The sequence below is a fragment of the Bufo bufo genome, chromosome 7 (assembly GCF_905171765.1).
Source record: "Bufo bufo chromosome 7, aBufBuf1.1, whole genome shotgun sequence".
Lineage (NCBI taxonomy): Eukaryota > Metazoa > Chordata > Amphibia > Anura > Bufonidae > Bufo > Bufo bufo.
Window position 1 is genome coordinate 123,341,426 of NC_053395.1, and position 24,025 is coordinate 123,365,450.

Genomic DNA, 24,025 nt, shown 5'->3' on the forward strand with positions numbered 1-24,025 from the left:
TGTTTGTTTGGATTTATCAATTGGACACATTAGCCCCGTTTGGGCTAAATGAATTAAATGAAACTATAATATAAAATCCTCCCAGTCTATTTGCATATAGAACCAAGATAAAGGCATGACACTAGAGTCAGACATTATGCACAACTTGCTCCTTTCCTTTTTATTTTTCATCACACCTTTTATTATTTTTTAATATTATAATATAATATTTATATTTTAGTATCATCTTATTGTTTATTATTTTATATATTTTATATACTTTATATATTTTCTTATATGTTTTTATATATTTTATATATTCGATATTTATAATAATATATAATTAATTTATTTTTTATTTTTTATAAAGCTAACATATATGCCAATTGATCAAAATACTAACCAAATTAATCTATATATGCAAACTAATTAAATCTAAATACTAACCAAATTAATCTATATACACTCACCTAAAGAATTATTAGGAACACCTGTTCTATTTCTCATTAATGCAATTATCTAGTCAACCAATCACATGGCAGTTGCTTCAATGCATTTAGGGGTGTGGTCCTGGTCAAGACAATCTCCTGAACTCCAAACTGAATGTCAGAATGGGAAAGAAAAGTGATTTAAGCAATTTTGAGCGTGGCATGGTTGTTGGTGCCAGACGGGCCGGTCTGAGTATTTCACAATCTGCTCAGTTACTGGGATTTTCACGCACAACCATTCTAGGGTTTACAAAGAATGGTGTGAAAAGGGAAAAACATCCAGTATGTGGCAGTCCTGTGGGTGAAAATGCCTTGTGGATGCTAGAGGTCAGAGGAGAATGGGCCGACTGATTCAAGCTGATAGAAGAGCAACCTTGACTGAAATAACCACTCGTTACAACCGAGGTATGCAGCAAAGCATTTGTGAAGCCACAACACGCACAACCTTGAGGCGGATGGGCTACAACAGCAGAAGACCCCACCGGGTACCACTTATCTCCACTACAAATAGGAAAAAGAGGCTACAATTTGCACGAGCTCACCAAAATTGGACTGTTGAAGACTGGAAAAATGTTGCCTGGTCTGATGAGTCTCGATTTCTGTTGAGACATTCAAATGGTAGAGTCCGAATTTGGCGTAAACAGAATGAGAACATGTATCCATCCTCTGATGGCTACTTCCAGCAGGATAATGCACCATGTCACAAAGCTCGAATCATTTCAAATTGGTTTCTTGAACATGACAATGAGTTCACTGTACTAAAATGGCCCCCACAGTCACCAGATCTCAACCCAATAGAGCATCTTTGGGATGTGGTGGAACGGGAGCTTCGTGCCCTGGATGTGCATCCCTCAAATCTCCATCAACTGCAAGATGCTATCCTATCAATATGGGCCAACATTTCTAAAGAATGCTATCAGCACCTTTTTGAATCAATGGCACGTAGAATTAAGGCAGTTCTGAAGGCAAAAGGGGGTCCAACACCGTATTAGTATGGTGTTCCTAATAATTCTTTAGGTGAGTGTATGTATGTATGTTTGTGTATTGTAGTGAGTCGTATTATTCTGTGATCTTTAGACCAAATTAAAAGTTATGTTTTAATATAATCACACTCCCCCCCCCCCCTTTCTGGGGCCCCTCTTCTGCCTATTTACCATTGGAGTGCTAGCAAAGCCTGAACAGATTTAGAGCTTTGATTCATATTTCTGCTATTCTCCTTCTATTGTGGCATGGCAGGGTTCCAGGCAACAGGTTTTGATGCAGACAATTGGTTACATGAAGCTAAAGACATATTTTCTGACAAACAATTTTACCAGAAAAAATACCTGCTCTCTTTCCATACTGCTTTTACTGATTTAACACAGGTATATAAAGAACAAATCACCTCGTGGTGGGAAGTCCAGAGTCTGGATAATTATATAAAAAATAATATAGTCCCTCGAGGCCTCCATATTTCCCTTCTCCCAGCAGCTCGTTCACGTAATCCGGGTTTCATGACCAAATGGGAACAGGAGGCCACAAATAGTTCCCTGAGACTCATGAAGCTGCTGGTGGAAGAAGAAAAGGGCACATTAAACACTCTGAACCAGAAACTGACTGAACAAATTGAGGTGGTACAGACCTTCTCACAGGAGACGGAGTTCTCCAACAGGGAAAAACAGTTACAACTCACCCTTGAGAAGTACCAGTACCACCTCAAGGAAAGAAATCATCGTCAGTTTATAAGAGACCTATCTGATTTCAAGGAGAATCGTATCTATTCTTCCTTGAGTAACGTCAAAAGGGATAATAAACAGAGTAATTCATAGAGATCGTCAACTGAGACGGATTTCTCTGATTCAGAACATGAAACAGGCCCTAAGACAAACAAATATCCCAACAGGGGCACATCAAGAAGAGGTCGGCCTCGGGGCTCCTATAGGGGACGTGATAACCGTTTTTTAGGGCAACCCAGCCAGACTCTGGACTACCCTCTTCGCAGTCGTACACAACAACCATCAACTCAACTTCAGGACCAGAGGTAATTAACTTGTCTTCACGCCCTCTCAATCAGGATGAAGCCCACCCCTAAGTTTGATAGATTTAGTGCAGTTAAAGATTTGAATCTATTCATCCGTAAATTAAGGTGGCACAAGCATTTTAAACACATGGACAGACGCCAATGCCTAGAGTTAGGTATCCCGGTGGAGTTGCTAGGAGATGTACAGTTGTTAAATTCTCTCACTATGTTAGACAACTCAACCTCAGGCCTTGGTCCATTTACAAACCTAAAATGTAAAAGTAACAAAATGCCACCCAGTTCGAGTGAAATCTCCTGTATAGACGTCTTTCTGAATATGGTCACCAATGACCTGGAAGACCTCCGGATCTCTTCACATTATTCCAACTGCCCTGAGTCTGTGACCACTGCTATTTCCTCCTTAGCTAATGACCCCCAAATCACCATCAAACCTGCTGATAAGGGGGGTAACATTGTGTTCATGGACTCAGTGCACTGTAGGAATATGTGTAGGAGCCTCCTGTCTGATAAGGAGACCTATGAGATCCTGGAGAGAGACCCCACAGACGTCTATAAACGAGAATTAAAGTCTATTCTTGATGAGGCCAAAGCCTCTAAAGTCATTTCACCAGATGAGTATACCTTCCTGTTGCCTGAATATCCCCGTAGATCTACATTCTATTGCCTCCCCAAAGTCCACAAGGGGACATCCCCTTTGAAAGGGAGACCTATAGTATCGGGGGTCGATAACTTAAACCAAAACCTGGGGATTTACATTGATCAAGTCCTAGCCCCATTTGTCACCATGTTGCCATCCCATTTAAAGGATACCACGGACCTCTTAAAACAATTGGAGGGTCTGACGCTTGAGAACGATTGTCTCTTGTCAAGTATCGATGTAGAGGCTTTGTATTCCTCTATACCGCATCAACTGGGGTTAGCAGCAGTGGAATTCTTTTTGAAATCTCTGGGTTGTCAATATCAAGCCCACAGCCAATTTATTGTCCGAATCCTTGAATTTACCCTGAACAGGAATTTCTTCTCTTTTGATAACAAAATCTACCACCAGCTCAGGGGTACCGCGATGGGGAGCCCTTGTGCCCCCTCGTATGCTAATTTATTCCTGGGCTGGTGGGAGGAGACCCTGGCATTCGGGGACAGAAATCCGGATGATCTATCTAAAATTGGGCTGTGGGCACGATATATCGATGATATCTTCATCACATGGAATGGCATCCCTACCCAACTTGAATCCTTTGTATCCTATTTGAATCAGAACGAGATAGGTATGAAGTTCACGTGTGAGACACACTCCACCAGTCTACCATTTCTGGATATTAAAATTACCAAGAACGACAGAGGGGAACTGGATACCTCTATCCACAGAAAACCTAATGCCACGAACTCTCTCCTGAGATGGGAGAGTAGTCATCCCCTCCCGCTCAGGAGAGGGATACCCAGAGGTCAGTATCTTTGATTGCATAGAAACTGCTCAAATAAAAAAGATTTTGTGGCGCAAGCAAATGACCTGAGGGCTAGATTCTTACAAATGGGCTATCCTGACTATGCCCTCAGATCCACTTACAAGGCAGCCTTGACTCGACAAAGATCTACCTTACTTACCCCTAAGCAGCCCAGTAATCCTGTCACTAAATTGTTGCGAGTAATCACTACTTTTGACAGAGGATCGAACCAAGTCAAAAAGATTCTACAACACCACTGGGGGATCCTCAAAATGGACCCCGAACTTCAGGATGTACTGGGAGACCATCCACAGATCACGTACAGACGTGGCCCTAACCTACGTGACAAGTTGGTCCACAGCCATTTTTCGTCCATTAAGACACACTCAACATGGCTGTGGTCCAATGTAGTAGGCAGCCACAAATGTCCAGGGAGCGCAGGTACATTTAGTGGGCTCAGCATGCATGTTGGTACTTGCATCCCTGGATCCGATGAAAGCTGTCACGGCACCGGACGGGGTTAAAAGCAGAGTGTGCCTGGTGTGCATGCTGTACCTGCGCTCCCTGGACTTTGTGTGGCTATCATGGCCCATAAACAGGTAGGAACTAGTGTTAGGGACCACTCATAGAGGCGACCTTGACGTGGTGAGTGGCTTATTACGCTTTGGCCAAAATGTACACCAATGCCTCATTCAACATCCAGCATAGAGGCAGGGTAGAGTGCTGGTTGCAGAGTGCTATTGCATTTGTGTTTTTGCGTTTGTATGTGTATTTTGCCATAGCGATGTGCACCTGCATACAGGGTTGTGCTGACTGAATCCCCCACATTTTTTCTAGGTGGAGGACATGCTTGCAAAAGTCCCTCCAGATTTATGGGTCAAAAGTAGTGTTGAGCGAGCATGCTTGGCCGAACTGCTGTTCGGCTCGAGCATCGCTATGCTCGGCACATGCGGTACTCGGCCGAGTACCGCATGTGCTTGAGCGCCATGCTCGAGTCACCTCCCTGCACGTTTGTCCAATACCTTCTGTGTGTCAGGGCCAGAAATTGGAGAAATATAACAGAAAATTAATGGACTGATGAACAGCAAGGCTTTTGAAGATACTTTTATAACCCTTTCCACCTTTATGCAAGTCAACAATTCTTAATCGTAGGTCTTCTGAGAGCTCTTTTGTGCGAGGCATCATTCACATCAGGCAATGCTTCTTGTGAAAAGCAAACCCAGAACTGGTGTGTGTTTTTTATAGGGCAGGGCCGCTGTAACCAACACCTCCAATCTCATCTCATTGATTGGACTCCAGTTGGCTGACACCTCACTCCAATTAGCTTTTGGATATTTCATTAGTCTAGGGGTTCACATACTTTTTCCACCTGCACTGTGAATGTTTACATGGTGTGTTCAATAAAAACATTTAATTCTTTGTGAGTTATTAGTTTAGGCAGACTGTGATTGTCTATTGTTGTGACTTAGATGAAGATCAGATCACATTTTATGAACAATTTGTGCAGAAATCCATATCATTCCAAAGGGTTCATATACTTTTTCTTGCAACTGTAACTGAAAATTAATATATTTTTTCCATCATTTTCAATACTTTTTCTATAGAGGGTGTCAGCAGTGACTAGAGACATCTGTCCAATACCTTCTGTGTGTCAGGGTCAGAAATTGGAGAAATATAACTGAAATGTAATATATTTTTTCCATCATTTTCAATACTTTTTATATAGAGGGTGTCTGCAGTGACTAGCAGCAAAGGCCAGTTTGCAGTGTTCGCCGCCGACGAACACATGCGATCTGCCATCTTCACTCACAAGTACGGCAATGCACAGGTAAGTCCTTACCTGTGCCTGTACCGCGAGCCGGTCTGAAGCACATGTGGTCACCGGGAGCAGGCAGTTACGAGAACAGTCCGATGATGGCTGTTCTCGGAACTGCCTGCTCCCGGTGACTGCATGTGTTTCAGAGCGGCTCCCGGCGCAGGCACAGGTAAGGACTTACCTCTGCATCGCCAGACTTGTGAGTGAAGATAGCAGATCGCATGTGTTCGTCGGCGAACACTGCGAACTGGCCATCACTAGTGACTAGAGACAACTGTATTATACCTTCTGTGTGTCAGGGTCAGAGATTGGAGAAATATAACTAATAATTAATATATGTTTTCCATCATTTTCAATACTTTCTATATAGAGGGTGTCTGCAGTGACTAGAGACATCTGTATTATACCTTCTGTGTGTCAGGGCCAGAGATTGGAAAAACTGAACTGAAATCTATTTTCCTTTTTCCATACTTTATGTACTTTTTCCATATACTGTGCTTGCTGTGAACTGTGACATCCGAGCCACATTTTGTGTGTCAAGCGTGCATATAACATTTAATATGCGCAAGGTGAGCAGTAAGGGACGTGAAATGGCCGTGATGCTGATGGTTCACGCAGAGGTCGTGGCAAAAGAATAGTAGTTTGCAACCTGTGCCACACCAAAATGAGCCGGGGCGTGAACGAACGTCTGGGTCCACAATCTGTGTCTGCGAGTCACACCACTGGCTCCTCTTCCCCTATGGTACATGCTGGCCAATCGCCTGTCAAAGGCGCTGGCGAGGATGCCTCCAGCCCTGCACCTGGACCTTCGCAAGCACCATCAGCGACCACATTCACTTCCCTGTCCCAGCGTAGCGTCCAAATGTTAATACCCCAGGCATTTGAATGCAAGCGCAAATACCCAGCCCCCCACCCACAGGCCATAGCACTAAATGCGCACCTTTCAAAATTACTGGCCCTGTAAATGATGCCATTTAGGCTTGTGAACACTGAGGCCTTCCGCAGCCTGATGTCGGCGGCCGTCCCGCGCTACTCTGTCCCCAGCCGCCACTATTTTTCGAGGTGTGCCGTGCCCGCCTTACACCAACATGTGTCCCGAAACATCACACGTGCCCTGACCAACGCAGTTACTGGGAAGGCCTACCTAACCACGGACACATGGGCAAGTGCATTTGGCCAGGGACGCTACATTTTTCTGACGGCACACTGGGTGAACTTTGTGGAGGCCGGGAGCGAGTAGTACCCTGGGATGGCACAGGTGCTACCGACGCCGAGTATTGCGGGCCGTAATTCCATTAGGGTTTCCGACAGCACCTACCTTAGTGGCTCCAACCCTCACTTCTCCTCCTCCGCCTCCTCCTCCACTTCCACCTCCGAATTATCCGCGTGCAGCACCAGTCAGCCATCAGCCAGTAGCTGGATGCAGTGTAGCACTGCAGTGGGGAAGCGTCAACAGGCCGTGCTGAAGCTGATAAGCTTAGGGGACAAACAGCAGACCGCCACAGAGCTGTTGCAGGGGATAAGAGACCAGACTGAGCTGTGGCTCTCGCCACTCAACCTACATCCAGGCATGGTTGTGTGTGATAATGGCCGTAACTTGGTTGCGACTTTGGAGCTCGGCAAGCACACACACATCCCATGCCTATCCCACGTCTTAAACTTAGTGGTTCAGTGGTTTATCAAAACCTACCCCAATTTGCCTGAGCTACTGGTAAAGGTTGGCCGCGTGTGTGCACATTTCGAAAGCTTCAGCTGGTCTGTCAACGCTGCAGCAGGGCTTTAACTTGCCAGCTCACTGGCTGTTGTGCAATGTGAGCATGCACTGGAACTCAACATTCCACATGTTGGCCAGGCTTTGTGAGCAGCAGAGGGCAGTAGTGGAATACCAGCTGCAACATGGTCGTCGGGCATGGATGTCTGACCTCTGTGACGTTTTAAGAAACTTTGAGGAATTAACACAGATGGTGAGCGGCGATAATGCTATTATCAGCGTAACCATCCTACTTCTGTGTCTACTCAAATGCTCGCTGCTCACAATTGATGATGCTTTGCATGTGGAAGAGGTGGAAATAAGGGAAGACATTACACAGGGTGATAGCCAGACCACCCTCCGTCTGTCTTCTCAGCGCGAATTGGATGATGAAGAGGAGGAGGAGAAGCAGGAGACGGTTGCCTCCGCTACAGAGGGTAGTACCCATGGAAGTTTAATTCCATCTTGTCAGGGTGGGTGGGTAGAAGAGGAGGAAGAGGAGGTAGAGGATGAGGAGATTGAGAGTGATCCTCCTGATGACGACAGTGAAGTCTTGCCTGTTGGTACTCTGGCACACATGGCTGACTTCATGTTAGGCTGCTTTTCCCGCGACCCGCACGTTATATGCATTTTAGACAACACGGATTACTGGGTGTTCACTCTTCTCGATACCCGCTACCAAGAGAACTTCTCATCTCTCATTCCTCAGGTGAAGAGGACGAGGAAAACCGTGCAATACCAGAAGGTCCTTGTTGAAAAATTGCTCCCAAAATTTCCATCTGACAATGCTGGTGGCAGAGTCTGTAATTCCTTGGGCAACCGAGGAGGGGAGACAAAGGGAACACACAGCAGTTCCAACAGAGGCAGGGCAACACTCTCCAAGGCCTGGGACAGTTTCGTGACACCCCGCCAGCACCCTCACCCTGATATGCGGCCTAGTGTCACAAGGAGGAAAAAGATTTGGAAGATGGTGAAGGAGTACGTAGAAGACTGTGTCAGCGTCCTCAGTAACCCCTTAGTGTTTTACAACTACGGGGTGTCCAAGCTGTACACATGGCACGAACTGTGGCACTCTACGCTGTGGAGGTGCTGGCCTGCTCTGCCGCCTGCATTTTATCTGAGCGGGTATTTAGTGCTGCTGCTGGCATTATAACAGATGAGCATATCCACCTGTCAACTGAAAATACTGACAGGTTGACTCTTATAAAAATGAACAAGGCCTGGATTGCCCCAGACTTCTCGACTCCACCAGAGGATAGCGGATGAACAAAGGCACTTTAAATGTGTTGTATAATGTACTCAATACACTGTATTCCCATGCACCCCTTCCACCCCAAAAAAGGGTATATGGTTAAATCTTCCTTTTCTCCTCCTCCTCCTCTTCCATCATATCAACATGCTTATTCGTCGTATATAATGCCCTCGCATATAATTTTTTACAGAGTCAGCTCAACTGCAGGCCCTCACATATAATGTTAATACAGGGTCAGCTGAACTGCAGGCCCTCACATATAATGTTTTACAGGGTCAGCTCAACTGCAAACCCTTGCATATAATGTTTTACAGGGTCAGCTCAACTGCAGGCCCTCGCATATAATGTTTTACAGGTCAGCTCAACTGCAGGCCCTCACATATAATGTTTTACAAGGTCGGCTCAACTGCAGGCCCTCGTATATAATGTTTTACAAGGTCAGCTCAACTGCAGGCCCTCGTATATAATGTTTTACAGGGTCAGCTCAACTGCAGGCACTCGCATATAATGTTTTCCAGGGTCAGCTCACCTGCAGACCTTCACCTACAATCTTTTACAGGGTCCGCTCACCTTCTGATGACGACAGCGAAGTCTTGCCTGTTGGTACTTTGGCACACATAGCTGACTTCATGTTAGGCTGCCTTTCCCACGACCCGCACGTTATACGCATTTTAGACAACACAGATGTTGGTTGTCCACCCTTCTCGACCCCCGCTACAAAGAGAACTTCTCATCTCTCATTCCTCGTGGAGAGGACAAGCAAAACGGTGCTATACCAGAAGGTCCTTGTTGAAAAATTGCTCCAAATGGATTGTCGTCGTCACGGGGACGTGCGATCGCCTAGAAGTTATCTAGAGTCAACAAAGCGGCAGCAGGCCCTCACCTACAAGTCCAGTCTCAGTAGCCAAGAGTCTGGTCAACACAATCCTCACCATGATGGCACACTGGGTGAACGTTGTGGAGCCTGGGAGCAAGTTGGCTTCTGGCATCAGACTTGCCCTCCAATAGATCCTTGTTAACGGAAATTGTACTCATTCCAATAACAGGGCCGCTTAGGAGTGGGTAATTGCTGCACGCCTGCTGCCTTCCTTGCATACTTGTGCTTTAATAACCTGTCTGGGTGGTTCACAATTAGGAAAAATAAGGGGCAAGGCAACAACAGACAATCAGATTTCAGCCATTGACCTCCCTTGGATGTGGTAGTCCTTTCTCAGGCTCCCTCTCCGGCATCGAACCCCGATTCCCCATTACCCATGATCACCATTGTTAAAGATGCCCATAATCAGGGCCAATCACGTTTGCTCTACTGCTCAAAATTTGTAGTAAGCCAACGGTTTTACGTGCATGGAAGAAAATAACTATGACACACACCATGGAGTCAAAGCAAATTCTTATTTATTACAGGAAGTACAGCAGTTTATATAGAAATCAGAGAGGCATTCCCCCTGAGGCATGTGGCATTGTTACATTGGCTAAAATATGAAAATAAGAAAAGAGATAAGACTTGGCATCTGCGCAGTGTGCATTGTTTTACTAACTCTGGTATGTAAATATCTAGCTATAGCCGCCATCTTGTGATGGAGTCTGTACTAACAACAGAAAAGCATATATGACGCAGCAAGGAGGCGTGTTCTCTTTGGTAGGATGGAACCTTTGTGCTCTAGAAGATAAGGTGTTGTCTGAGAGCTAAAGTATGTGGGAGCTTTCTTAGCAGAATTCAAAGAATGTAGTCCACAGCTCTATCAGTCCCTCCTTGGACCTCATTCTTTCCCTAACAAAAGCCTAGCACATCTGTTCCCATGCTTCGAATCCTCTTCGCCAGCTTCCATGACAACCTAGCCTAGTGTATAGCCTCCCATGACACTGGACTTAGCATGGGAAAGTCAGATGTCAGTCCCTATGGTCGATGATCTCCAGGTGGCGTTGTAAGCAGGAAGGGGGACCAACAGAGCTGTGGACTTTGTCTCCCATCCTCACGTAGGTCTCCCATGAGCATCTCCGGGGTAGCCTCAGCTACGATTTTGAACAAAAACCTTCTAATGCAGGGGATGACACATCAAACAAATAACGCAAATAGCAGAATTAAAGATTAAATTCAGGAATAGGAAGTAAGTCCTTTTAGGGCATTCATGACCTGGTCATTGATTATTGTGAACATAAGAACTATCAATACTGGGAGTCTTTGAGCTATACTATTAATGGGTCACTGGGCTAGAAGTATCGGACTGTAACAACTTTGTTCTTCCTTTTGCACACCTCTTCCCCAGCCCAGAAATCTATTTCTACTATCTCAATAAGAAACCATATTCTTTTAGTCAGGATCAGCAGTCACATAAGGGGGAACAAGAAACATCCTTTCAAGTCTCCCGACTCAATACTTTCTTGAAATGACTCGAATTAGGCTTTCCTTCAAGCCTCACTGATGTGCTTGTGGACAACAACACTTGGAATGGAACATCAAACCAGGATTTGATGACAGGACTTTTGTAACGTGTCTTTTTACCACCACCCAATCTCCAGACACAAGTGGGTAGGTTCCTGGTGCTTTATCAACATCTGGAAGTGAAGCAAAAATTTGAGAATGTATTTTAGTCAAATGCTTGATCACACAATCTGTCAGACAACCATGTTGCATCTGGAGCCACTGTGGGAAATACAATCCTGTCCTTCGGCCTGACCCACAAAGGACCTTATAGGGACTAAGGACTGTCTCACGGTTAAGGGTATACCTTACTGAAAGTATGCTACCAGCAGGCACTCTGTTCGTGGCTTACCAGTCTCTGCCATGGCTTTTTTAATCTTTACTTTTTTTTTTTCTTTTCTACCGCTGCTTTGTGGATGGTACGAAGCGTATAAGGCCTGTTCTATACCCCAAACCGTCATTATATTTTGCATCACTTCACCTGTGTCACTTTCAATGGTCTCAGGTACCCCATACCTGCATACAACTTCGGCCATAATCTTCTTTGCTGTGTTCTTAGCTACTGGGTATGCTTCTGGCCATCCTGAAAACAAGTCATTACACACCAATACATACTCATACATGCCCACCATGGGTAGTTGAGGGTAGTCTGCAAGTGTTGAAACAGATACAAAGGGCAAGACGTGTGTTTCTGGGGTACCTTAACCACCTTGTCTCACGTTGTTCTGGGCAAAAATCATACATCCTTGAGTATATCTAACTGCTACAGTGCTAAACCCTGGGGCGTACCATGCGCTATGTACTAAATCACACACAGCAGCTTCTGACTGGTGCGTCACCCCATGGGTTGCCTGTGCCATCGTGGATTAGAGGGACCTGGGAAGGCATAGTTTCGCTAGGAACTGTGTTAGGCCTTCCTCATTCGCAGTTCCCGCTTTTTTACATCCACTGGTCCCTTTCCTCCTTACCCACCTGGTTCTTTAAGGTCTTAAGAACTTCCAGCGAGATAGGAGGAGTTATTTCAGGGACCTCAGCTGTGGCCACTTAAAGGGAACCTGTCACCTGGATTTTGTGTATAGAGTTGAGGACATGGGTTGCTAGATGGCCTCTAGCACATCCGCAACGATTTGATACATATGCATATGCAAATTAACCTGAGATGAGTCCTGTATGTAAGATGAGTCAGGGACAGGACTCATCTCAGGTTAATTTGCATATGTATCAAATCATTTATTTTACACAATAAAAGCACACAGAGCTATGGGGACTGGGTATTGCGGATGTGCTAGCAGCCACCTAGCAACCCATGTCCTCAGCTCTATACACAAAATCCTGGTGACAGGTTCCCTTTAACCCCTTAAGGACGCAGGGCATATCGGTACGCCCTATTTCCCGAGTCCTTAAGGACTCAGGGCGTACCGGTACGTCCTAACTTGAAATCGGCATTCCGGCGCCCCAGGGGTTAATCGGAACGGGATTTCGGCTGAAATCATTCAGCCGGCATCCCGTAACAATGCAGGGGGGGGTCATTTGACCCCCCCGCATCGACGATCGCAGAAAACCGCAGGTCAATTCAGACCTGCGGTTTTCTGCGTTTCCGGTCCATTCGGGTGTCCTGTGACCCGATGAACCGGAAAAAGACTGCGATCGGTGGCGTAATTTTACACCACCTATCGCAGTCCGAGGATTTGGAGAGGCGGTGCTGGCCCTGGTGCTGAACGCCGCTGTCCAGGGTGCTGATTGGAGCAGGGGAGAGAGGCGCGAGATTCAAACTTCCTGCGCTCCTCTCTCCCCTCCTCTTCCTGTCCAGCACCCTGACCGTGCAGCACCGTCCAGAACGAGCTCCTGTGTCCCCACAATCGGCATCCATCACCCTCCTGCACCCATCGCCACCCAGGTAGGTTAGGGTCAGTGAGGGAGAGGCACCGTTAGGCAGGGAAAGAAGGGAAAAGTTAGTTAGAAAAAAAAACAAAAAAAACTTTTATTTCCAAACTTTCTTTGATCCATCCATCAGACCCCAGATCCCCCCTGCCACTTGCCCCCCCCACCAGACCCCCACCCCACCCCCCTTCCCCACCACCAGCCCCCCCCCCCTCCCCTGACCACCACTTTTTTTTTTTCTGCGTGCGCTGACTGGCCGGCACTTTATAGCGTCCGTCCAGTGTTAGCGCATCGCCCGCCCCACCACCCCACCGACCGCTGATCAGCGTTGTACCGCTGATCAGCAAGTTTGAACTTTTTTTTTCCTAACACTTGCCCTTTCTTTTTTTGCCTTTTTTAGTACGCGAACACCCGTTGCCCCCACACACACGCACATATAATAAAGGTTTCCACACACGCACACATACACGCACACACACCCATGGCCCGCCGGATGTTCTCGGCCGAGGAGGCATACGCCCAGATTGCCTCCGACTCTGAGAGCCCCAGTGAGGATGAGGATGACCCCACGTTCCTTTTATCATCCGCATCCTCCTAATCATCATCTGATGACGATGAGCCACCAAGGCGGCGGAGACGCCGCCAGGCGGAGCCAGGGGCCCCACATGCTAGGGATCCTGTGGCCCACCCTAGTACGAGCCGCCCTGGGGTTCGTACTGGTTTCCCGGCCCACCAAATAAGTCCACCGGAGCCCCCTGCCGATGAACTTAGCTGGTGTCCCCCAGTGGACTTTGAGCCTGAGATTCCGGATTTTGCTGGCAATCCTGGAATCCAGATTCCCACAGTGGGGTTTACTGAAATAGACTATTTTAGTTTTTTTTTCAGTAACCCACTGGTGAATCTGATGGTGGAGCAGACGAATCTGTACGCCCAACAGTTCGTCGCTCAAAACCCAGGCTCATTTTTGGCTAGACCCGGTGGCTGGACGCCGGTCAGTGCAGCCGAGATGAGGACATTTTGGGGCCTCGTGCTGCATATGGGTCTAGTCCAAAAACCCAGTGTCAGGCAATACTGGAGTGGGGACGTCCTATACCAGACCCCACTGTACAGTATGGTCATGACACGTCCCCGGTTTGAGGCCATCCGGAAATGTCTGCATTATTCCGATAATGCAGCATGTCCCCCCCGAAGTGATCCTGCCTATGACCGGCTGTACAAGATACGGCCGGTCATCGATCACTTTGGGGCCACATTTCAGCAGGCCTACGTACCTGGAAGGGAGGTCGCGGTTGATGAGTCTCTCGTTGCGTTCAAAGGGAGACTCAGTTTCCGCCAATATATTCCCACAAAGCGGGCGAGGTATGGCGTGAAGCTATACAAAATTTGTGAGAGTACCTCAGGGTACACTTACAAATTTCGTGTGTACGAGGGGCGAGATTCCCGGATTCAACCCCCAGAATGTCCCCCCACTCTGGGTGTTACCGGGAAACTCGTGTGGGACCTTATGTACCCACTGCTGGATAAGGGTTACCACTTGTACGTGGACAACTTTTATACCAGCATTCCCTTGTTCAGGTCCCTTGCCGCCAGATCCACGTTCGCTTGTGGAACCGTGCGGAAAAATCAACGCGGCCTCCCTGCCTACCCCCTCCAGGTACCTATCCCCAGGGGTGAGACCCGTGCACTTACCAGTGGAAACCTGTTGCTGGTCAGGTATAAGGACAAGAGGGATGTCCTTATGCTGTCCACAATCCACGGTAACGGCATCACCCCAGTCCCTGTGCGAGGTACCGCGGCAACGGTCCTCAAGCCTGATTGTATCGTCGACTACAATCGGTATATGGGAGGAGTTGATCTCTCGGATCAAGTCCTCAAGCCATATAACGCCATGCGCAAAACCCGGGCATGGTACAAAAAAGTTGCGGTCTACTTGGTGCAGGTTGCCATGTACAACTCTTTTGTACTATCCCGAAGCGCTGGCAGCACAGGGACATTCCTCCAATTCTATGAGGCAGTCCTCAAGGACCTGATCTTTTCGGACCGGGAAAGAGCAGGCCGGAGTACCTCGGGAATTGGAGGCGCCCGGATCGTCCCTGGCCAACACTTTCCAGGTGTGGTCCCCCATACTGGAAAGAAGGGACGAACCCAAAAAAAGTGCAGAGTGTGTCGCAGGAGGGGGATACGGAAGGACACCACCACTCAGTGCGACACTTGCCCCGATCATCCGGGCCTCTGCGTTATCGATTGCTTCAGGGAGTATCACACTTCCATGGAGTACTAAATTTTTATAATCCCCAACAGTCCACTAGAGAACATAAAAAACTATGGCTCTCAGACTTTGGAGACACGGAAACATTTTTTTTTTCCCAAAAAAATATTAGTTTTAGTGCAGGCATCCTCAAACTGCGGCCCTCCAGATGTTGTAAAACTATAACTCCCAGCATGCCCAGACAACCTACAGCCATCAGCAGGGCATGGTGGGAATTGTAGTTTTACAACATCTGGAGGGCCGCAGTTTTTAGGATGCCTGCTTAGTGTCTCCAAAGTCTGAGAACCATACATATTGGGCATCGTCGCGTGCGTAAAAGTCGTCGCTATAAAAATAACTTTTGCCCAAATGCCTCGGATGAACGGTGTTAAAAATATAAAATAAAAACGGTGCCAAAACACTCATTTTTGGGCAAAATTTCCATTTGAATCCTTTTTGCCGGTAATAAAGCAAGGGTTAACCGCCAAACAAAACTCAATATTTATGGCCCTGATTCTGTAGTTTGCAGAAACACCCCATATGTGGTCGTAAATGGCTATATAGCCGCACGGCAGGGCATAGAACGAAGGGAACTCCATATGGTTTCTAGAAGGCAGATTTTGATGGACAGTTTTTTTTTTGACACCATGTCCCATTAGAAGCCCCCCCTGATGTAGCCTAGACTAGAAACTCCAAAAAAGTGACCCCATCTAAGAAACTACACCCCTCAAGGTATTCAAAAGTTACTTTACAAACTATGTTAACCCTTTAGGTGTTCCACAAAACTAAATAGCGAATGTAGAAACAATTTTAGAATTTTTTTTTTGTTACATTGCCTCAAAAAAGAGTAATATAGAGCAACCAAAAATCATATTTACCCCTAAAATAGTCCCAAAACAACAACCACCTTATCCCGTAGTTTCCTAGATGGGGTCACTTTTGTGGAGTTTCTACTCTAGGGGTGCATCAGGGGGCTTGAAAGGGTACATGGTGTAAATAAACCAGTCCAGCAAAATCTGCCTTCCAAAAACCATATGACGTTCCCCTTCTTCTATGTCCTGCCGTTTAGCCAAATAGTAGTTTACGACCACATATGGGGTGTTTCTGCAAACTACAGAATCGGGGCAACCCATTTTGAGTTTTGTTTGGCAGTTAACCCTTGTTTTACTCCTGGAAAAAATTGATTATATTGGAAAATTTTCCAAAAAATAGAAATTTCTAAATTGTTTCTCCATCTGCCATCAACTCTTGTGGACTACCTAAAGGGTTAACAAAGTTTGTAAACCCAGTTTTGAATACCTTGAGGGGTGTACTTTCTTAGATGGAGTCACTTTTTTGAAATTTCTATTCTAGGGGTGCAACAGGGGGCTTCAAATGGGACATGGTATAAACAAAACCAGTCCTGCAAAATCTGCCTTCCAAAACCCATATGGTGTTCCCCTCCTTCTATGTGCTCCCGTTCGGCCAAACAGTAGTTTACGACCACATATGGGGTGTTTCTGCAAACTACAGAATCGGGGCAACCCATTTTGAGTTTTGTTAGGCAGTTAACCCTTGTTTTACTACTGGAAAAAATTGATTATATTGGAAAATTTTCCAAAAAATATAAATTTCAAAATTGTTTCTCCATCTGCCATTAACTCTTGTGGAAGACCTAAAGGGTTAATAACGTTTGAAAAAACAGTTTTGAATACCTTGAGGGGTGTAGTTTCTAGAATGGGGTCATTTTTGGGAGGTTTCTATTATCTAAGCCTCACAATATGACTTCAAACCTGAACTGGTCCATAAAAAGTGGGATTTTGAAGATTTCTGAAAATTTCAAAATTTGCTTCTAAACTTCTAAGCCTTGTAACATCCCCAAAAAATAAAATATCATTCCCAAAATGCTACAAACATGAAGTAGACATATGGGGAATGTAAAATCATCACAATTTTTGGGGGTATTACTATGTATTACAGAAGTAGAGAAACTGAAAGTTTGAAATTTGCTAATTTTTCAAAATTTTTGGTAAAAATTGTATTTTTTTATGCAAAAAAATTAACTTTTTTGACCCAATTTTAGCAGTGTCATGAAGTACAATATGTGACGAAAAAACAATCTCAGAACGGCCTGGGTAAGTCAAAGCGTTTTAAAGTTATCAGCACTTAAAGTGACAGTGGTCAGATTTGCAAAAAATGGCCAAGTCCTTAAGGTGAAATAGGGCCGAGTCCTTAAGGGGTTAAGGCATGGGTCTGCCTAGGCAATTTGGCAGCCATTTTTGCCGCCTGATCTGCCTTGGCTTTTCCCCTTGCCTCCTCTGTTTTACAGTAACCTTTGTTTTTATCACCGCCACTCAAGTTGGCGACATGAGGGCTTCTGTAAGAGACCTCACTGCTTCCCCATTTTGATGGGTTTACCTGAAGCGATCAGGAAGTCTCTGGCTTTCCAAATGGGCCCATAGTCATCGAAATCAGCGTAAATGTTGGCTGCTTTGCCATCTGCATATCTACAAGCCATCTCCAGAGCCCTTAGCTCTGCTTCTTAGGCAGACATGTATGGTGGTAAGGACTCTGCTTTTTAGTGTCATGTTTAATCACCACTGCCCAACCTATGTAGTAACTGCCATCCTGGCAATACCTCAATCCATCCACAGAGAGCACATGATCTGGATTATCTAATAGCTGATTTACCAAATCCCGCTGTCCCTTGTGACATTTATCTGCAAACAGTCATGAGCCTCTTCCTCTGGATCTGGAAGAAAAGTTTAAGTGCCCTAACTCTTCCCTCCCCCCTTGCTCCAGAGGCAACAGGGTGGCTGGATCCAAAATATTACAACTTTGGACATTTCAGATGTTGTGCCAACGAAAACACATTACATTAGTCAAATAAAGTGGATGATCATACATCAACACATTAATTTCCCTGATAAGCACAATATTTTGATGAATAGATTGATGGAAAAAGTTACAATAGCTGGAATTCTGTGATAGAGAAACAATTATATAAAAATAATATTATCTAGAATGGTCCCATATATTAGTAATTAGGACAAATAATCAACACGATAAATCCATGATAGTACATAAAACACTTGATCTATAAGCTTCAGGAAATAAGTTTGTGATACGTCATGATCGTCTGTAATAGTGTCAATTGTGAGAAGCCAAGAAAGGTAATACAATCTAGAATGAAAGACATGATCCTATGTGTTAGTAGTAGGTTAAGAAATCAACACAATAAACATATGGTCGGGATCAGTTATTAACTGTTAATTTAGTAACTTTTTGGTGTCCTAAAACACATATATACAGTTGAGAAACACACATTTGTGTACTAGTCATTTTCTCTCTCTTGCCTTTTTGAGAAATTTGGACTGAATTCGTAAGCTGAGCTGGATGGGCAGATGTCTTTTCTAAGCCCTATAAAACTATATGAGAACCAATTCGCTTATCCTTAGTCAGGATGAATATGAACATTCAAATCAGCAAGCAGAGATATACTGAGGTTCAGTCCGAACCAGACTGTGGCCTTCTTCCGGCACATAAGGATTTAGCAGAGTTAAACCACACACTTTGTAAGTTATCATATCTAACTCTGCGGGCAACAAAAAGGTTCTTGGGTTGTACTTTCATGAGGATAGATGTAATATGACTATATGACCATATGTTACTTTGTGGTTCAGGACTATCTCAGAACCTTTATCAAGCATGGCTTGTACAACTGCTACAGCTCTGATGCAGAAAGGGGCACCTCTGGCCACGGGGTCAAGTCTGGCTGAATAATATGCCACATGGCATTGTTGCTGCTGGCCATGCAGTTGGGTGAGGACAACTGAGGCATGGCCATTCACTTCTGTATAATATAATCTAAATGTGGTAATCTGATAGGCCCAGTGTGGGGGAGAACAAACTGGTTATCTTTAGGCATGAAAGGCATCTACCACCTCATCTGAAAGGTGGAAAGGACTAAAAGACAAATAATTATAACGAAAACTGCATCAAACATGCGTATCCACGGTCACAGTGGCGTACTGCCAATATAGGCAGACCACGCCGTTGCTATGGGGCCCGGAGCGCATGGAAGGCCCCGCCCCCTAAGTCTATTCTTCACAAGACAGTTTTTATTCATAGTTAATTGAGGCGCTCAGGCTGCCGTGGCCTGCCCACTTGTGTTATTCCCACCCCCCACCCCCCTTGGTTCACGCGCCCGCTCCCTATCTGACCTGGCTACAGGCTCCAGCTGCGGGCTCTCGGCACCTGCTGCATTTCACACTGGCCAATCAGCATTTAGCAGCGTAAAGATCCTGCTGCTGATTGGCCAGTGTATCGCAGCAGGAGCAGGTTCAACAATCACAAAGAGAGTGCGCCCGTAGTCGTCCTCCGCTCTGTGCTTACGCGCTGCCCACCATCTGCCCATCAGCCAGTGAGTGCAGCCTCCCCGACACAGACTGAAGGACCACTCCATAGTGTGCCTGCCACAGTAAGAAGACAGCAGTCAGATTTAATAAAAAATTAAAGTTCATGTATGGTTGGATGGGTATTCTTGATGGGGGGAGGGCAGCAGCAAGCATTTTTTTTTTTTTTGGGGGGCCTATAGGATCATAGAGGATTTAGAAGGACAGTGTGTTTTCCTCCTAATCCTCCCCCTTCCCCTGGGGGCAGCACACTGTCCTCCTGAGTCCTCTATGACCCTACAGGGCCCCCCTCCCCAGCACATCAGTCACCTTGCAGGGGGGGGAATATGATTAGTGGCTATGTGCACACTGTGCTATCTAACCCCTATAATGCCCCTCAAAATGTCAGGGCACCGTACTTACCTCATTTCCCAGCACCCACATTGTTCTGATGCCCGCACAGCCGCCACTGCCTCCCTCCCGTCATGCAGATGAAAACATCCATCGACATGGGGCGGGGCAGCCAATAACAGGCCACGATGGGAACGAGCCTAGCGGGTGACGCTAGGGAGGCTCATTTCCGACATGGCATGTGTGGGGGATTAGCTCTTTTCCGGTGGTTGCAATCACACACTTCTTCACAGACACCAGGATTTAGGGGCCAAACTGTGCTTTATTGTGGCACACGGCATAAAGAAAAACACACAAAGCCAAAATAAAATACCTTGCCCGTCTGGGCCCTATCTAAACACATAGGTTTCCCTGACTCACCTAAAGCGTACCACAGTTCACACCCGTGATGAGATGCGGCTTTCCCAGCCCAACCTCCAGCAGCTTCCAGGCTGCTCCCACACCAGTGTCTCTTGTGGGATAGTGATCTCTCAGACCACACGGAGCCACTCCAGCCATCTGTGTGCAAGTCCCCCAAAGTCCAGGCTATTGCCTAGCCTCGTGTCCCCTCAGCCTAGCCCAGCTGAGACCACACAGACAGAGCCTCCAGGCCTCTGTCCACAGGTAACACACTACCCCTTTTCTGACACTCTGGGAGGTGCCTTATGCCAGGCTGATTACCTCCAGCTTCTCTCACCTGTGGTGGAACAGGGGTGTGGACCGCACTATCCACCCCTTCCTTGCCTCTAACCTGAGTGAGACCTGTCACTGTCTCACATATCCCCCCCTTTTGTTTAAGCCCATGAGGGTGAACACCTGCATAACCACGGGAGGCTGGTGAGAGGGCATCCACCTGGCCTGGACGTGGGGAACAGCCACCCACCCTGCTCTTTGGCTGCTCCCAATAAGAACCGGCCCAGATTGGCTTTACAGCCACACTAAGTAACACAGTGTCAGCGAGCACTAGCTGCCACTGACACAGAAAATTACCGGTTCTTATTTCACCAAGGCCAGGAACCTTGGTGACACGTACCTTCCCCTTGTTCTTCCAGACCCACGCCAGCAGAGCTTGGTTTAATCACCAAAACCAACATCTTGCCTAACAGAAACTGCCTAACGGACTCATGTGCCCATCTCATGGCCAGATACTCTTTTTCTACGCTTTCCCGAGTGATAATGATGCGCTGTCGTATATTTTGATCTCTATCTCTTTTTAGATCCTTTGGCTCCTGTACATGCGCCTCACGTCCTTTCTTGGACTGCTGCAACTCTTGACTGAACTGTTCCCAGTCATGGTCATGACCCAACACTTCCTCCCTTGCTTTGAAGGGCTCCTTCAGCAGAGCATGCTTGCCCCAGCTCGCTTCTTTTACGTGCATCTGGGTCACTTCTTCCTTCTTTCCAGCAGTAGTTACACCAGCTACTATGGCAGTTTCAGAGACCTCTGCTTCTTTAGTGGCTTTTTCCACTTCAGCCGCGGCTCCCTTTGGCTTAACTTTGGTCTCTGTAGCACCTGGGAACTTCACTTCAACCAACACATCGGCCTTAACTTTTCCAGCCTTTGTCTTCTCGAAGTCTCCAGTCTCTTTGACCGCCTTCTCATCCTTCTCGGACATGGCACCATATACTTGCCCTGTTAACTCCTCCCCCTCTTTCTCCACCTTTTTGTATGTCACACCCTGTTTCTCCAGGCGCTGAACCACCAACTCTATGTTTTTCAGCAGTTTCTTTTCAGCTTTTTGCACAAGCTTGTGGGAAGTGCCACGCTTTTTGGCCTCCGGTTCCAGCTGCTCCTTGCTCGGCTCTGCTGCAGCAGATGTAGGAGTATCACCATTCTCTTTCTGGCTCTCCTTCTTTGCCCTTTCTGAAGCCTTCTTCAGTTGCTCTGTGAAGACAGCTAGTCCCGTCTCTAACATTTCTAGGGAGCGTGAGGAGAGAGAGAGATCATCCTCCTGTTTGCAGCTGTACTGTCGTGTCAGGTCACCTACAACTGTCTGGATATGGGCTTCAGACCCTAGGCTGACGTCACCCGACTTAATTCCCATCTCGTCAGATAGAACTGTCTGGTCGCTACTAGTAACCACCTTTGCTTCACAGGACCTTGACATGGTAGCTTCACTCTCTGGGTTGCTATCGGTCACAGCACATACGTCACCTATACCGCTCGTGTCATTATTAATTCTGACCTCTAGGGGCACCGATGAGCTAATCCCCACCTGGGACACTTCCTTAGTAACCAACCAACATTGTGGAGACTGCATTTCCACCTCTGGTACGTGCGGTACACCCTCTAACCCGATCATATTTTCCTGCACCTTCAAACACTGAGCTGGAGCTGGGCTTTGCTCCACACTAGTTATATGCATGTCTTCAAACCTTTTGATTACGTCATATCGCGCTTCATGAAACATAGCAGATGCAGAAAATAAAGTTTTATCATCATTTACATTTTTACCACCAGGGGGCGCTTCTCCCCTGACCACAACCTGCAACGGAAAAGTTATATCACTGTCACCACATATTTCATATGACATCACATTTTCCTTATGCATTTTCTCACTTTTGTCACCATCACTTTGCACTTGACCAGCACCACTGTTTCCAATGGTCAACATTCTTTCCCCATGGAGGTCAATGTGCAGCTCCCTTAGATCTTCACTTAAAGGGACAGGTACAGGTTCTGCATGAGTTTCCTCACTATCTGCAGAAGTGTCTACCTTACCCCACAGCAACAAAACGATTTCACGGCCCAATAACACATTATGTATATGTGAAACTGCATCACTAAGTTCACAAGTCCCAGATTGCACTGGAGTCTCACACTCAGGGAGAGCCACCGGACAGTCCATGCTAACACCATGAAAGTCCTGCACATAGTTCTCAGCCACCCGGCTGGCAGGTACCAGGGTCACCTGGCTCTCTGCGTCCAGCAACGCCTGGACTGGACTGCCCTTCTCCACAAGGTCACACATTAGTGAAGCAGTCTCTAGTCCGGGTGTTTTTACACCGACTGGCTCGGCAGATAGCAACTGCTGCCGGCTCATACCACAGCACAGGGCTTCTGAGGCATTAGGGCACTGGTCAGCAACATGCCCAACCTCCAGAGCCCTGCTCCCTGTCACTTTAACTGCTGTATAAGAAACAACTGGAACGCTCTTACCCACAGCCGTCACGGGTTCGGCACTTACGGGAGATGAGGGGAGTCCAGGAATATCTCCAGCACGGTCATCACCCTTCTCCTTAATACAGTAGTTGCCACGGGAAACGCCTTTGCCTTGACTCCAGCCTTTTTCCAGACAGTCACTCCATCCGCACCCTTTAGGACTTTGCACACACGTGCAGGAAACATAGGATCTCCTGAGAGCTGCACCACTCTCCACCTCCTTTTCTTCCCGACGGTTGCCCTTGGCAACGGCATATCTTTGCTTTTTCTCCGGCGTTTCCAACACACTGCCGACCTCTGGGAACTTTGTGCAGGGTCCATACAGCGTTGAGGACCCTCTATTCAGGGCTAGCTGCAGCTGCGCCTCCAGAGCCACTCGCTCAGCATCAAATTTCACCAACTCACGTGGGGTACAACCCATCTGTTTTACCAGTTTTTCCTGCCGTTTAATCTCCCACGTCCGTCGGACGTATTCTTCCCCGAGACCCATGGCAACAAACAGTCTTGTAGCAGGAAAAACTTTTAGCAGCGAGTCCCCTTTTTCTGGGCTACTGGCCCTTTAATTCACTGCACAGTAACTCCTTTGCAACCCAGCAAAAAGTGTCCAGAACAGCATGAGCAGCACCTGCTCCTTTCAGTGATGTCGTTGTCCCTAGCAACCACGTCGTTTTTTTACTTTTCAGCACGGACATGTGCCCGCATCCGACACCAATTGTGGGGGATTAGCTCTTTTCCGGTGGTTGCAATCACACACTTCTTCACAGACACCAGGATTTAGGGGCCAAACTGTGCTTTATTGTG

General features: G+C 46.7%; 1 long non-coding RNA gene across 1 annotated transcript; it reads right to left on the minus strand.

Moving 5' to 3' along the window:
- Window positions 1-109: 109 nt before the first annotated feature.
- LOC121008660 lies at window positions 110-22,735 on the minus strand. The gene is made up of 3 exons (XR_005780616.1): window positions 22,577-22,735; window positions 960-963; window positions 110-121 (listed from the first exon to the last, which is right to left on the minus strand). It is a non-coding gene; the product is annotated as an uncharacterized LOC121008660 (long non-coding RNA).
- Between the last annotated feature and the right edge of the window lie 1,290 nt (window positions 22,736-24,025).